Raw genomic sequence first — 15,344 nt, forward strand, 5'->3', positions numbered from 1 at the left:
GCCATTCAGCGAGACCTGGACAGGCTGGAGAGTTGGGCGGGGAGAAACTTGATGAAATTTAACAAGGGCAAGTGTAGAGTCTTGCATCTGGGGAAGAACAACCCCATGTACCAGTACAGGTTGGGGGTTGACCTGCTGGAAAGTAGTGAAGGGGAAAGGGACCTGGGGGTCCTGGTGGATAGGAGGATGACCATGAGCCAGCAATGTGCTCTTGTGGCCAAGAAGGCAAATGGCATCTTAGGGTGCATTAGAAAGGGAGTGGTTAGTAGGTCAAGAGAGGTTCTCCTCCCCCTCTACTCAGCCTTGGTGAGGCCGCATCTGGAATATTGCGTCCAGTTCTGGGCCCCTCTGTTCAAGAAGGACAGGGAATTGCTTGAAGGAGTCCAGCGCAGAGCCACAAAGATGATTAAGGGAGTGGAACATCTCCCTTATGAGGAGAGGCTGAGGGAGCTGGGTCTCTTTAGCTTGCAAAAGAGGAGACTGAGGGGTGACCTCATCAATGTTTACAAATATGTGAAGGGTAGGTGTCAGGATGATGGAGCTAGGCTTTTTTCAGTGATATCCAGTGATAGGACAAGGGGCAATGGGTGTAAACTGGAACATAGGAAGTTCCACGTTAACATCAGGAAGAACTTCTTTACTGTAAGAGTGACAGAGCACTGGAACAGGTTGCCCAGGGGGGTTGTGGAGTCTCCTACACTGGAGATATTCAAGGCCCGCCTGGACAAGTTCCTGTGTGATGTACTGTAGGTTACCCTGCTCTTGCGGGGGGGTTGGACTAGATGATCTTTTGAGGTCCCTTCCAACCCTTGGGATTCTGTGATTCTGTGACATGGAACTGTTGGAACAAGTCCAGAGGAGGGCCACGAGGATGATCAGGGGACTGGAGCACCTCCCGTATGAAGATAGGCTGAGGAAGTTGGGGCTGTTCAGCCTGGAGAAGAGAAGGCTGCAGGGAGACCTCATAGCAGCCTTCCAGTACCTGAAGGGGGCCTATAGGGATGCTGGGGAGAGACTCTTCATCAGGGACCGTAGTGACAGGACAAGGGGTAACGGGTTAAAACTTAAACAGGGGAAGTTTAGATTGGATATAAGGAGGAAATTCTTTCCTGTGAGGGTGGTGAGGCACTGGAATGGGTTGCCCAGGGAGGTTGTGAGTGCTCCATCCCTGATGGTGTTCAAGGCCAGGTTGGATGAAGCCTTGGGTGGGATGGTTTAGTGTGAGGTGTCCCTGCCCATGGCAGGGGGGTTGGAACTAGATGATCTTGAGGTCCTTTCCAACCCCAACTATTCTATGATTCTATGATTCTATCCTCTTTACTTGAAAAGTGGGGCCTTACTTGCTAACTTGTTTCAAAATACCTATTGAGCAGCTTGATGCACAAAATGTCATGAGATCCTCAGAGAGTGGGTGCACAAAGACTGCTGAGAAATATGTGCCCAAGGCTTTTGAAGATGTCGCAGCTTGCCAGCTATTAGCTCCTATTCACAACCGAGGCTTTACAACAGAACATACACATAACATTATGGGTCCCAGATTTGGTCCTGCATTGATTTGGGACAACCTTGGGGTGCTAATGATGTACATCTGAGCAGGTGGTGCCAGCCCATGATTAAATGATGATGTGCATGCCTCCAGTTGTCCAAGCTTATAGCATAGGACCAGTAAGGCAATAGGGTATTATGGAGATGTTACTTATAATCTTGAGAAAAATTGGTGACATGAGTCAAAAATATGTCTGGGTGAACATACAAGCCATTTATAGTCTGTCCTGTACATACCTAATGAATCTATAACTCTGAAATAAGCAAAACCTTAAATCATCATGTTTTTAAAAATATTTATTGCATCGTGTTGCTGAACAAAACAGAAAGTGCAATTTCCTAGTGCCAAATGTCCAAAGTGCTCATGTCCAAAGAGCACTGCTTATTTAACAAGGTTGTTGATTCTTATTGGTTGGTTGAGCATGTGTAATATGATCCAAAAGACATAATGCTTAATGCAGTCCTTGACCTCAGTTTGTAGTTCAAAAATTGGACAGCAAATGACAAAGAGCTCAGAGAAGTTCAGAAGTTAAGCCTGGTTTAAGAGTGGAAGGATTTATGCTGTAGCCTTGTATTTCACTGTCTGTGTTGGGCTGGGCTGAGAGTTTGTCATTGGTTTTGCTGGTACTAGGAGGCTTGTGCCGATGCCACAAACCCCCTAGAAAGGTACCAGAAAGATTTCGATAGGGAAATGTATGGGAACTTGCCTCTGGGACAAGGAGATTAATACTTGGCTGTAGAGCAGGGAAGAATCAAGGAACTGTAGAGGTAAGGAAAGCGACAAACGGGCAACGTTCGTTTAGGGTTTCAGGAATCTCAAAACATGATAAAAATGAGGGTAACTTTTCCCTGATTTCCACTGGCAAAGGCTCAGAAGGGTTTTGCCTTTTACACATTAGGTGTAGGTCTCAAGCAGAGTCATTATTTCATAGCCTACTTAAGCTGCTCACTGCTATCACAGAGCCCCAAACTGTGGACAAACTTTTGGGTTGTATTTTCTTCCTACAGAATCCAGCATTTTTAACATCTTCAACAGTTGGCCTAATCAAAAGTTTGGACTGTATTTAAGAAATTCTTGTGAAAGGTACAGAAGAGACAGGCTTTTGATGATCTGTCAGGGCTAAATCAATGTAGCTGTTGGTATCGCCACAAGTTACAGGTGAAGGGACAAGATAGCATAAGATTTCAAAGACTGAAAGTCAGATGTAAAGCAAAAATCATTAGCTTTATATCTTTACTCCCAGTCCTGCTTTTTAAGCAGGAAACTGGCCTGAAGAGAAGGTTTTAAAGTTTTAGTTAGCCCGTTGAAGTACCTGCACCTTATCACTCTCTCTTTGTGCTTCAGATATGACGATAACCTCCATGCTCTGTCACAGTCTGAGTCCTGTGTGCCATGACTCATGCCCACAAGAGGCCATGGTTCACACTCACATTTTGAATCTTTGTACTGTAGAATAGTAGAAAAGTGCCCTGAACAAGTATATTAAAAATCAGTCATTGTTCAGTGGAGTAGTTCAGCAATAACCCAGAAAGCATATGATTTCAGGTGACACCCATTCAGCATGGGTTAACAAACTTGAGAGTTCAGGCTTACTTGGGACTGAACTACAAAATATCCAGAGAAATGGGGGGATCACAGCATGGAGACAGTTTTTCTGCTGGAAAGTGTGAGAACCTTTCCCTGAGGAACCCCTATCCCAGATCCACAAGAGGACAAAGGAGAAAAGTCAGGCCTGGAGGTATTGCCAAAAGGGTAACATACTTCATGTAAAGCACATTACAAAAGCTAATGCTGAGCTAGCAACAACCTCTCTCTAGTAGCAGTGGGAACCCCCTCCTGCTTTATTTTGTAAAGTATCTTTCATATCTTCTGCCAAAGACTTTAGGCAAGGAGGCAAGTAACAATAGAGCCAAATCTTGCTTCAGAGACTGCCAATAAAGAGTCATTGTAGCCTGTAACAGTGAAAGGTCATCCACACAGACATTATGAACACTCAATTTTTGCCCCAAATTCTGGACCAAATGTTCTGATGAAGAAGCAGACTATTGGGCTGGGTCCAAAGCATGGGGAGAACTTGTAATTAATCTTTTTGTAATTGTTTTCCCACCCTAAATCTTCTACATCTCCTGCCTCACTTAACTCTTTCCAAAGCATCCTGCAATGTCAGTTGCCAAGGCTTGGTACAGACCAGAGACTACTGGCAGGAGTCGTCTGTGTGATCCAGATGGCCTTCTGAATGCCACCCTTAAGCACCTATTATGGGTGATTGGTTTGGTGTCACAACTGCCACTTTCCAGCAGTGCTCTGGATGCTCTGTCTGAAACATTCATCTTGCCCTTGAACTTCAATAATTACTTGGCAGTCACTTTATTCACCTTTACTGGGCAGTTGGAACACCAGCCTCTTGCACAGATGCACATTTTTAGAAACAGGTTCAACAAGATGGTGCAATAAGGTTCACCAGTGCACAGTCGTACACATAAGCCTGTCTTCAGGGATATCTAGCGGGCATGTGAATCATAGAGTGTTTTGAATTTTAAAAAGTGTAAACATATTTCCAAGTTTAAAATTTTATCACCATCTGCTTTCCTTTGTAGCAATGAAGTTTGAGTTTCGATTCCTTTTCTCACTTTCTTTGTGCCTCTGTTTTCTCCTCTTTATCAAGGACATGAGAAAAGAAGAAACAACGCAGAATCTCCCACTCTGATCCTCTGCTATATCATGGGTGACTGCCCCTTTGCTCTTCAGGTTGTGGGCTCTGTCAGTGCTTTAAAAGGATAAGAAAGATGAAGGAAAAAAAAAAAAAAGCCTGTCCTGATTTGAACTGTAACCACAACTCTGGCTCCTCCAATGCAGCAAGCCAAACAGCCAGGGGTGCATCAAGCTCATCTCTTAGTTTGTCCCTTTCCATGGTTTTGAAGCACTCTAAACTCTTCTGTTCACAAAGGAAAATAGGTTACAATGCCACCGTGGGGGCTGGAAATGAGACCTTATGTCCTGGTATATATTTATATGCATATGTGTGTGTATATATATACATATATATATATATGTCTTTTATGAATGTAATGGGAGCTGTGAAACCAAAGGGACCCAAGGCTAGCAGAATGCTCTGATGAAACTTGTAAATGAAGTTCCCCATCTTGTTTCCTCTCCTTCTTTTATCTCTCTGTTTCAGGAAACTGTTTTCAAGATTAGGGTTCTCCAGCTGCAAATGGGTCCAGGCTGTCTAGTGGGTCTGCTGCTCTCAGTAAGCAACTGCCCAAGCCTTTCTCAAAACCAGATTCATTTGCAGTGCAGGGGCCGGAAAACAGAAGACACAGAATAAGGCACACCATGATTGTGTCTACCAAGCTCATGACCAGCTGCCTGTATAGCTCAACAGAACTGAGTTCTTTCTAGATAACTGTGAATGGGGAGAAGTGACCAGTTCTAGCTATCCAGGAGTGACCATCACCTCTGCATGCTTCCTCACCTGTTTGCAAAGAGGTAAATACACTGTCTGCTCTCTAAATACCTTCTCTTCTCCCTGTCCCACAGGTCTTTGAGAGTGAACTAGCTATCAGCAGTCAACTTTGAGATTCTTTTTTTTTGGTGTGTATACGTCAGTTTCTAAAACATCTGTCACTGCTTTAGATTAACGTCTTGACTAAAATCCTAGGTGCAAGAGGTCAAGGATTTGTTGGCCAAGTAATCCTTCCACTGTGCAAGGTGATGCTGTTTGTGAGAAGCAGGTGCTGACTCCACTCTGAAGGAGATAAAGTGGACCTTGATGCAGTTGGATGGCTCCTGGGGTGTGCTTCAGGCTGAGATACTTTGGCAAGGGAGATGCACACTTCAAACATGCTGTGGGAATGACTGAGTCTCCCCCAGGCTACTGCAGGAGTGCGCTCCACTTGAAGAGGAAGGGATAAGCAAAGGGAGTCTGTTTTCCAGTTCCTGAAAAGAAGCATTTTTCTCTAGATTGAGTAAGAAAAGAGTGAAAAGTAAAATTTTATGCTGGTAAATAAAACAGAGGGAAACAGTGGAACGAGTTCACTTAGAGGCACCTTGTAAAGCCGTATGCAGTATCCAGCCTTTTCTGGTAAGTTCAAAGGCTTGATCTTTTCTGCTACCTGTATTTCTACTTGCCAAAGCTCAGCTCAGTGACAAATTCTTTAATGCGAAAGAAGGACCTGAAGTGACAGATAGTACTCCCCCCACCTCCCTCTTCACTTCTATCCAGGGAAGAGGTTCCAGAAAGAAAAGTATGGCAACTACCTTAAGAAGAGTCAAAAGAATTTAGTTTCCAAATTTCCATCCATTCCTTCTGGGAAGAAGTGCTGCGTGAAGAGATAGGCAGGGGACTCGGTGCAATTTCCAGATGTGGAGGATAATGAGTGAAACATCTATTCCTCTCTAATCATTACTGTTCATATCTGCTGTTGCTTATTTTTGTAAGATGGAATAAGAACTCCTATTGATGGCTTTTAGGCAAATGCTTCGCCTTATGGTATTTTGTGCTTCTGAGAAAGATGGAGTTTTCCTTTGGGTCCAAACTCATGTGCAGCTGTTAATTTGCAGATAAATACCAAACAAGGTTCAAATCCACCTAAACTGCTCTTGATAATGCTTCCCTCACCTCTGGAAATTTCTCTTCTGTCATCACCACTCCTCAGATTGGCTACCGCTTCTTTATCTGTTTGCTGTACTGGACTGGGCTGCTGAAATGTTTGGCATATTGTCCTCTATATGATCCAGCACACAGGCAGCCAAGCTTCTCATTCTGTGAGTATCTATCTGCACCACATGTCTCTGAAATAAGGTTGGGGCTGGACTAAGACCCAAACAGAAGCCTGAGCTCTTAAACTGTTTTAGGCATGTGCAGGTCAGGAAGAGTGATGGGGACAGCGGTAGGATTAGAACATCATATGGGAGCTTCTCTTCATAACAAAACAATAAAACCCCAAAGCCTGATGGTTGTTGAAGAAGTTCACATTCGAGTCAAAGAATGATCCAAATTCTGCAAAGAGGACCTGCCATTGCTGTGGTGGACAAACCCAGGTAGTTCAGAGATGCATAAGAAAGGAGCTAACTCATGTTTTGGGAAGCTAAAAGTATGCCTTCTCAATGGAGTCAAGAAGTATGAGCTATATAGGTGATTTGGCCTCTGTATATTATGGTGATGTGTATAAGAGCAGCTAGAAGGGGAAATATTTCTTTATTATAATTCTCTTTTTTAACCCTAAGCGCTATTCTTGTCTCTCTCAAGTTACTGCCCAACCCACTGAAGACATTGCTGTAGAATTGTCTTCCTCGTAATTTGACATATAGGCCTTTTACAGGACTGAACAGTTAGACTAGCTTGTTGCCGAGCTCAGCAAATTCCTTTCCTGTAAGGATGGCACATTCCATAATGAATAGCTAAGATGATCTGTTCAGTGAGCCGTTTGCAAAGTGCAGGTTTCCTTTAAAGCAAAAGCTGCTGCAGGAATTGTTTCTATTATAGCTGTTTGAGCTATACACAGTAAATTATCAGTCAGGTATTTTCTACATGGTTGCACAGTATTCCTAACTTTGCACATTGGAGTATTATTAACCCTTTCTTTTCTATTCTCTGCAATTCTTCGCAAGACAGAGGGGAGGACCTACTGTGCTAGTCAAACTCTTCAGGTGAAGTTAGCAGTGGTGGAAGACTAAGGAGTGGCTGAAGATGTGATCTGGAAAAGGTGACACTGAAAGAACCTTCCTCTCTCTGTTGGTACACATCAAGATCCATGCATGATACATATCAACGTGATGTAGGAAGTCATGATGGTAAGTTTTGGGGACTTCTCTGAACTCTTTTGACAGCTTTATGAGTAACAACAGACACAGGTATATTGTTTGATCTAATTCTCCACTACGTCTGTGAGAAATCATGGATTAGAGCTCTTTGCACTAGGTCTGTCTCTATGGTGGAGCTGAACAAATATGCACCAAGAAAAGCAAAAACACAAATTCAGAGGAAAATGACTACTGACAAGCGAAAGAAACAGAATGAAGATTTCCAGGGCTCGTATCTGGAACTCCAAAGAGAAGCAAATTCGCAACATAAGATGGTGCATGTGTTAGGGAAAAAAAAAAAAAAAATAAAATTTGCTTTAATTTTAAATTTCTGATGTATTCAGGCAGGAAGGTAAGAAGATTGTGCTAAAATTTTTGGAAGGTGTATTTCCAGGACAGGTCACCAAAATCCAGAATTAAACTGAAATAAAACTTGCTGACTCTTTTTAGTAGTATTTATTTGAAAGGTTGTCACCTGTTACTTTCCAAGCAAATTCTGGGTCCTGTTCAAGTGTTATACCCAATATAGGATAGTGTTTCTTCTTAAAGCACTTAAAACCTAGTGCAATTGAATAGATGAAGAATGGGAGTAGACTTGAACATAGACACATGCAGATGAACAGCACTATGACACTTTAAAAAGTTAAGGATATTCAGATCTGATCCTGGTACAAGTTTGGCAAAAAAAGATACTCATTGCCTTTGGATCCTAGAACTCAGAGCTCAAGCTTCTGCCTCCACCTCCAGAGAAGTATCTGTTCACATACCCTGCTCTTTACTGGCTGCTCTTCGCTACTGCATTGGCTGATGCTCCCACATGAGTGCGGAAGGACTTGGTTGCCTTTTCCCACCTTCATAGGTGACTGCCATTGCTGATGACCAGAAGGTAGGTATCATTCTGGGAGGTGTTGTACTGACCTCTTTTTTCACATTAAGAAAACACTTTTGCACAAAAAACCTCTTTCATTGCTTTGTTAAGGTGATTTGCTCTGGAGTGTTAAAAAGAAGCATTCAAAGGGGCATGAATTTCACCCAAAAACCTTACACCATAGCACAGACCTGACAGAAAGGTTCCAGAATGCACCAAAATACACGAATGCTGTGCAAATGTGAGCTACAAAAGTTCCAACACCTCTAAGCACCCCCAAAAGGATTTTCACTTGCAGGAATCAGTATGCCCCTCGAAGCATGGTAACTAAATCCCAGTCTGACTATCAGTTTCAACTGGTTGTGGTCAGAATTGGAAATTTGAAGCCTCAGGATGTGTGTATGTGGCGAAAGACTTTCGGCCAACAAGTCTGGAAATCTGAAATTATTTATTTTGAACTACAAGTAGCCTGAGAGTTGAGGTATTTAATAGCAATCAGAAGAGTCTGTGCATTTCTGGTTTGGAAAAGAAGAATAAGTTTTCAAAACCATATTCAGGACTGAAATTAACTAGAGAGAGTGGTTACCTCAGGTTGAGATTCCAAGTTTAGAGACAAATAATAGCCATTTTACTGTCAGGATTGTTTAGGGCAAGGAGAATACAACAACTAGGTCAGGAGGATTTTATTTCTCAACTGCAGATTAAATTAGACCTGCTCCAAAACCACACTGCTTTAGAAGTGACAGATACATTTGCTCCTACGGAAAGCTCAGTGTGAGTCTTGGCAGAGAGAGAGAGCTTTTGCTATGTCCATGAAAACATCTGCATGGGTTTCCTGGACCTTGAATGTGCTAGCAATGGGGACCCAGCTGGTACTAAGGTGAGGGAATGGAAATTAACATCCTCCTGGGATGGAAGGTAAATTGGGTTGCACAGCTCACACCAGCTTTGCATTGACAAACAGCGCTAGCTGGAGTCCCAGAGCCGCTAGAGAGTTTGTTTTTCAAAAGGTCATGCAAGGTTCACTCACATCCTTCTGCCTGTTGGTCCTCAATCTACATGTTAACCCTGTGCTTCTTTTGTTGTGTCTGTGCACATTTTCAATTGTGTATTAAGCATCTGTCAATACTCAACTGGAACTATTTTTGCGGCTAGACATGTATTTTCTGCTTGGGCTGTTTTCCTTTAAAAAGGAGGGTATGTCTAGTGCTGCACATGTGATTTTTCTAGATGGAAGTTATCTACAGCTTCTTCAAGCTCCATCAGAAATTTTGTCTCATGTTTCTTTACACCTGAAATAAAATTCACACTTTGCAAATGACAGCGTGAGTTTCCAGTACACAATTACAATGGTGTGCTGTGGTCCAAAAAGTCTTCCTTTTAGGTTAAGAAAGGAGGTCTATTTCCTGTCGCATCAACAGAGACATGGACTCTGACCATTCAGGTTGCTTTGGCTGATGGACTGCAAGAAAAACTTGTCAAGTCGTTACAGAGGACAGTGTTGTCTACAGCCTGATTTGATGGTGCTAGAGCCAGTACACCAAATTAATGTGATCTAAAGGTGCTGATGGCCATTTCACTGCTGTTTTTTCATGGCCATTGCTGTGGGGGTTAGGAAGAACAGGGGAAATATATTGGGAAGACAGAGAAAGCAGAAGGGATACCTTGTGGATGAAAACTAGACACATTCTGGATGAAGTGTCGTTTGACATCACTTTGGAGCCAAGAAATAATGACTTGAACAATGCAGACTGGACATTCTGAGACTGTATAAAACCTCTCACTCACTGAATCCCAAGTAACTACAGCACAGCCTTATTTTCAGTGTTACTTGGAATTGTGTCAGGAGGCTTTTTTTTCTTCTTTTGTTCTCTCTTCTTTTTCTTTCTTTTTTTTTTTTTTTTTTTTTGACCACAAGGTCAAACAAAACATATGCTTAAAAATAAAGTTTTATCAAGAGAGATGGAGGACTAAAGGGTTTCCTATTTTTAGTAAGGGCAATCTAATCTAAGCAGAAGTTGTTCTGGGCCCCTCTCTGTTTTCCATGAAAGGTAGGTGCTCCCAGGACGATTCCCAGGGCTTTTTGTGGCTTCTGTTTTCAGATGCAACTCAAGCCACTGAGTTTATTAAGCACGTATCCTGGAAAGTCCTGAGCAAAATGAGAGACACCTGATAGTCCTAGAATACCAGCATTTTCAGTAAGGTCCTGCAGCTGTATCTCTTGGTTGTGAATTCTCATAGGCTTTAAGCCAAGCTCTTTTCCCCAGTCCTCCCCCAGCTACTGATATAGTCCTTGACAGGGTAAAGCATCTGTCCAACTCAAAGTACAGAAAGTGATTAAGTGCTTTCTTAATCAGGGCCTTGTAGCTCTTATATTTGACTCTTGGCTTAGTAAAAGCCAGCTTTTTAAGTAAATTTGATGTGGAATTGGATAGAAATGGTAATAAGACAGAGAACTTTTCACTTCTAGGTCATCACTGGATGATTTTTCAGGAGGGAAAACCCAATAAAATTGTTGCTTGAAGGCAGTCAAGAGTGTATTTGGAACGCTGAAGCACAAATATCTTGGCTAGCCTGACTGCTTTGTATTGCCAGTGTTATGGGAATTAGCTTGTGAGTTTACTGTGCTGAGACAAGACAATTACTTTTGAAACACCCAACAGACAGCTGATGTAAAGCCCAAAGATGGAGAAAAATAAAGCACAGTTCCGCTTTTCAAATCAGGAGAAAAAGAAATTCCTTTCCCATTAGTCTGAGCCTTTAACCTGTATCCTTTATCTGATGAAAAATAGCAGAAGTTGTCACTAAGAAATCTAGCTGGTCAGTTTTGACCTGCAGTGCCCAGACCTGTGGGGTCTATGCAATACTTCTTTTAGGAGGCTATTAAACAAAAAGAAGACAAATCATCAGATTGCCAGGAGGATTAAAAATACTGCACAGGAAAAAGAAAAAATACAGTTTGAAAACAGTTATAAACCTCTGCATTAGTGAGTAGCAAAATTATCACCAGAATGCTCAAACTTATAACGAAAAGAAAAAAGTAAAGCCAGATTTCTGGGTGACCCAGTGGCTTTATGCTTTGGGAAAAAATTCATCATCGAGCAGAATGAGATGTCAGGGAGCGGGGATGTAACACAGAACCAGGGCTGCAAACTATATTTTTTTGCATGCTAATACAAAAGCTACTCTCATCTCATATTGCAGGAAACTTTGGCATGAGTGGGTCATGTAGAAATCTGAATAAGGCCCTCGTTTCCACCTCTTCAATTCTAAGCAATGATCTGCGTCCCTTGAAGTTTGGAGAGGAAATGTATATAAAGCCTGTAAGTATTTAAGAGAGCTATAAAAAAAAGCTTTGCGGTAGTTGACATGGGAAGTGATTAAGGTACCTTATAAGCAAAGATTGAAGAAAAGAGGGAGAGAAGTGATGCCAGAAGGGAATCTGGCAACAATCCCGAGGTAATGATAAGTGACTTCCAGAAGGAGGAGTTGTGGGAGGAAAAGTGAAAATTTAAACTGAGGCAGACTGCAAGACTTTTGGCCTTGGGGACTTGCTGGACCCACAGACACAAGAAGAAGGTGATGTCTCACCCTGCTCTTAACTCAGAGTTTACTGGTCAAATCCTGCAAAACAGGAGTTCATCAAGATTTGCTTGAATTTGTAAAGGATCCATTTCCCAGGCATCTCAGCTTTCTCCATCTGTGTTTACACAAATGGGTCTTAGGTCTCTCCAGGGCTTAGGAAAAAGCTGCTCTGAATAAAACAACACACAGGCCATGTTGCCAGTGAGGATCTCTCTGAGTGACTGTTTTTTGTTTTCCTGTTTAACAGGTGGAGCATGTGTCCAGACCAGTCCCTAGACAGCAACTTGCGACATGAGCATTCACAAATGAAATGACAACTGAGTAGCACTCAGTTATCATGATCAATCATGAGTATAAAAGTCTAGCTTGTGAAGCCTCAATTTGAGAGTCCTGAAAAAATGTTTTGGGGAACTACTCTTCATGCCCCAGTGGGACAGAAAAAGTTTTTGATCAGATGCCCTGTAAATTTTGCCATCTACAGGAAAGTAGAATGGCGTACAGAAAAAGAGTGCAATAGCCAAATTTCAAACCTATTAATGAAATATTTATGAGTAAAGGGTACATTTGCTGAAATTGGACCAACTACAGGAGAAGGAAGCAACGGCTGTATGCATCAGGACATATTGAATGAATGTTTAAAACACTAAGAGTTGGTTTATATCCTTCCCATAAGTTAATGTTCTGCTAAGTTGCTTTCATCAGGGTTTACTTATGGCATTTTAGTTTATGTGTAACACCTGCACCAGTGTCCTGCCTGTCTTCTGTTGTGTTACTGTGTTACAGAGATGAAGTACACTGACACAGAATAAACTCATTAACCTACAAATACAGAGCATACAAATACGTATGTCCTGATAGGCGGTGATATCGATGGCTTAATCTCTGGCAGTTTTGAGTTTCCTTCAGCTCATACCAATGTCAGGAAGAGCTAGTGTGTAGCTGTAGGTTCATGTACTATAGAAATTCAGATATCAACAAGCTGGGTTCAGATCATTGTCATATTGCAGGAACACAGTTTGTAAGGTTTTGCAGTGATGTTCTCTGAACCTGCTACTATTCATGATTTTTGTTAATCAGCTAAATGGAAAAAATTGAGAACATTAGCAGATGACAAAAATTTGAAGAGAGCTGCAAACACAAATAGGACAGTCTTGAACTTCAGAATTATCAAATATAAGTGTAAGAAAGAATAATCCAGATATGTGGAAAGGGCAAGGATGAAATTCAATAAAGACAAATTAAAGTTACTTAAGCAAAGACAGATATACAAATATGGGCTGTGAAATAACCAGCAGAGAAGGATATTGGGTAATTGTGAATCACAAACTGAAGAGAAATCAGAAGAGTTAAGACTGCCATGAGAAAAGTAAACACCATACTGGGATATATAAACTGGAGAACCATCTGCATGACATGGGATATGATTTTTCTGCTGTACTCTCTTCTCTCCAATTTTGGGCACCATGGTTCAAGAAGGATGGGACTGGCTGGACAATGTCCAGAAGAGACCAACAAGGATAATCAGAAGTCCAGAGAATATGACTAATGAGGAGAGATTGAAATAGGGGGGTTGTTTAGTCTGGAGAAGATCAGACTGAGAAGGGATATGATAACAGTCTTTAAATACATAAAAAATAGATGAAGAGAACAATTTGTTCTTTTTGTCCAGGGTGCAGAGGAGAAGGCTTAAAGAATAGCAAGGGACATGTAGGTTAGATATCATGAAAAAAAATCTTCATAATAAGAAAGATAATGAAGCCCTGGAGTGGCCTAAGATTTGGACTTCAATGGAGACTTTTAAGGGTAGGTTGGACACAGCATGCCTCAGGAATGACATGGGGAGGACAGGTTTTGTCTGTGAGCAGGCAGAGTTAATGGCGCTGAAGAAAGTCACTTTCAGCTCTACTTTGTGTGTCTAGAATCAACTACAACAGGTTCTTGCTAAGGTATGCAAATCACTGTGCTACCTCATTTCAGAGGACTAATGGGCAATTCAGGCTGCTGGGGAACAAAGCCCTCCTGTACAATCAAATGTCATAGTCACAACACCAAGCACAGAGACCTCCTCAGGTGTTCAAACTCCACAAATAAGTAAAGTCACGTACAAGCCACCAAAAAAATCCCTTCTATGCTTGGATAAATGAGACATTCAGAAAAACAAAACTTTATCTGGACCTTAATCCAAAACTTTGCTTCAATGCAACCTGAATTTTTTTGGTATCTGAAAAAAAAATTACTGCGTTTTCATGATACTAAGCTCTAGAAGGAATAAGAGGACAGAAGCAATTAGTGGAAAAAAAATGAAATTATCTATTTCTTTGTGGATAGAAAACTGAATTTCCAGAATATTTGAAGAGACCTTCTTTGTAGGTTCCTACCTTATGAATGTTAACACTAGAAGAGTCAGCAGGCTATGGACTGGATCCTGGAAAATGCACAGGTTTTCAGGACTAACCGCAGTCACGGTAGACTGCATTCACCTCTAGGCTCAAAAAAACCCTGCAGTGAGTTGGAAAGCTACTACTAAAATCTGTTTATTTATTCTGTGAAATAACCTTTGTTGCTATACTGCATATAATTGCATATGCTGTATCAGAACCATTCAAATGCATGCTGGAGACTTTTCAGGACTGCTGTGACTTGTAGGCAGGTTCTTACTGACAGGTGTGGGTTTACTTAATGTTTTCTGAGCTGTGGGAAGCTTTAGGTCTCCATGAAGGTTTTTTCTGCCTCCTTTGAGTATGGTGCTTGCTCCCATCAATACCAAAAATCTCTGGAGGGGCCCAGCTTACTCTTGTGATTTATGGAGGCTTTTTGTTCCCCCAGCAGCCACAGAAGGACACAGCTATGTCTCATCTCTGCCCAAAGGAGCAGTCCCCCATGCATAGACTGTCTACCAGAGGATGCAGTGACCAGCTGCTCCCCAACCCCTGCCATAGGCAGCGAAGAACGTCAGACCTCCTCCCACCCTGACATGACTCAGGGAACAGACATCTCTCCCTGCCACCACAAGTAGAAATAAGCTAAAATATGCTTCAGGTAAAGAGAGAAAGGAGGATGCTTTGAGGCCTCTGCAGGTAAGCATAAGTGAGATAACCCATAGGATAAGTTCAGTTTTAATTTGCCTCTACTCTGTGGGTAGGGATCAGCTATGATACCATTTTGTCTAATGAGCCCACGAAAACGGTTTTGTTGGTATCAGTGATGAATATTAGCTCTGTTATAATAGCCCCAGAAGGAGAAATTACAAACTTGCTGTGCAGAGGGCCAAAAATTTCCATAATTTTTCCTTCTCCCCTCTTCTGTGCACCATCCTCCAATCTGCTGCCAAAGAAAAGAGCCCCTCAGAGGTTACCCTCCGCCTCTCTTGAACTTGCATGACTTTGCCGCTTTGGATCCTTCACCCCCTGTGTTTAACCGAGGTTATGAAAACCAAGCTGCTTGCTCTCTGTTTATTTTCAGTGAACTCCTCTGTGTGCTGCCAGCAGCCAGAGCCATGGCCTTTCCCAATACAGGGCATCGCAGTGAGCTCGGAGTGCA

General features: G+C 42.1%; 1 long non-coding RNA gene across 1 annotated transcript; it reads left to right on the top strand.

The window, feature by feature from the left end:
* The first annotated feature begins 6,148 nt into the window (after positions 1-6,148).
* On the top strand, positions 6,149-12,545 carry LOC136011223 (uncharacterized). The gene is made up of 5 exons (XR_010611300.1): positions 6,149-6,313; positions 7,164-7,342; positions 8,065-8,237; positions 11,424-11,542; positions 12,052-12,545. It is a non-coding gene; the product is annotated as an uncharacterized LOC136011223 (long non-coding RNA).
* Positions 12,546-15,344: the final 2,799 nt, after the last annotated feature.

The sequence above is a fragment of the Lathamus discolor genome, chromosome 3 (assembly GCF_037157495.1).
Source record: "Lathamus discolor isolate bLatDis1 chromosome 3, bLatDis1.hap1, whole genome shotgun sequence".
Taxonomy (NCBI): Eukaryota; Metazoa; Chordata; class Aves; order Psittaciformes; family Psittacidae; genus Lathamus; species Lathamus discolor.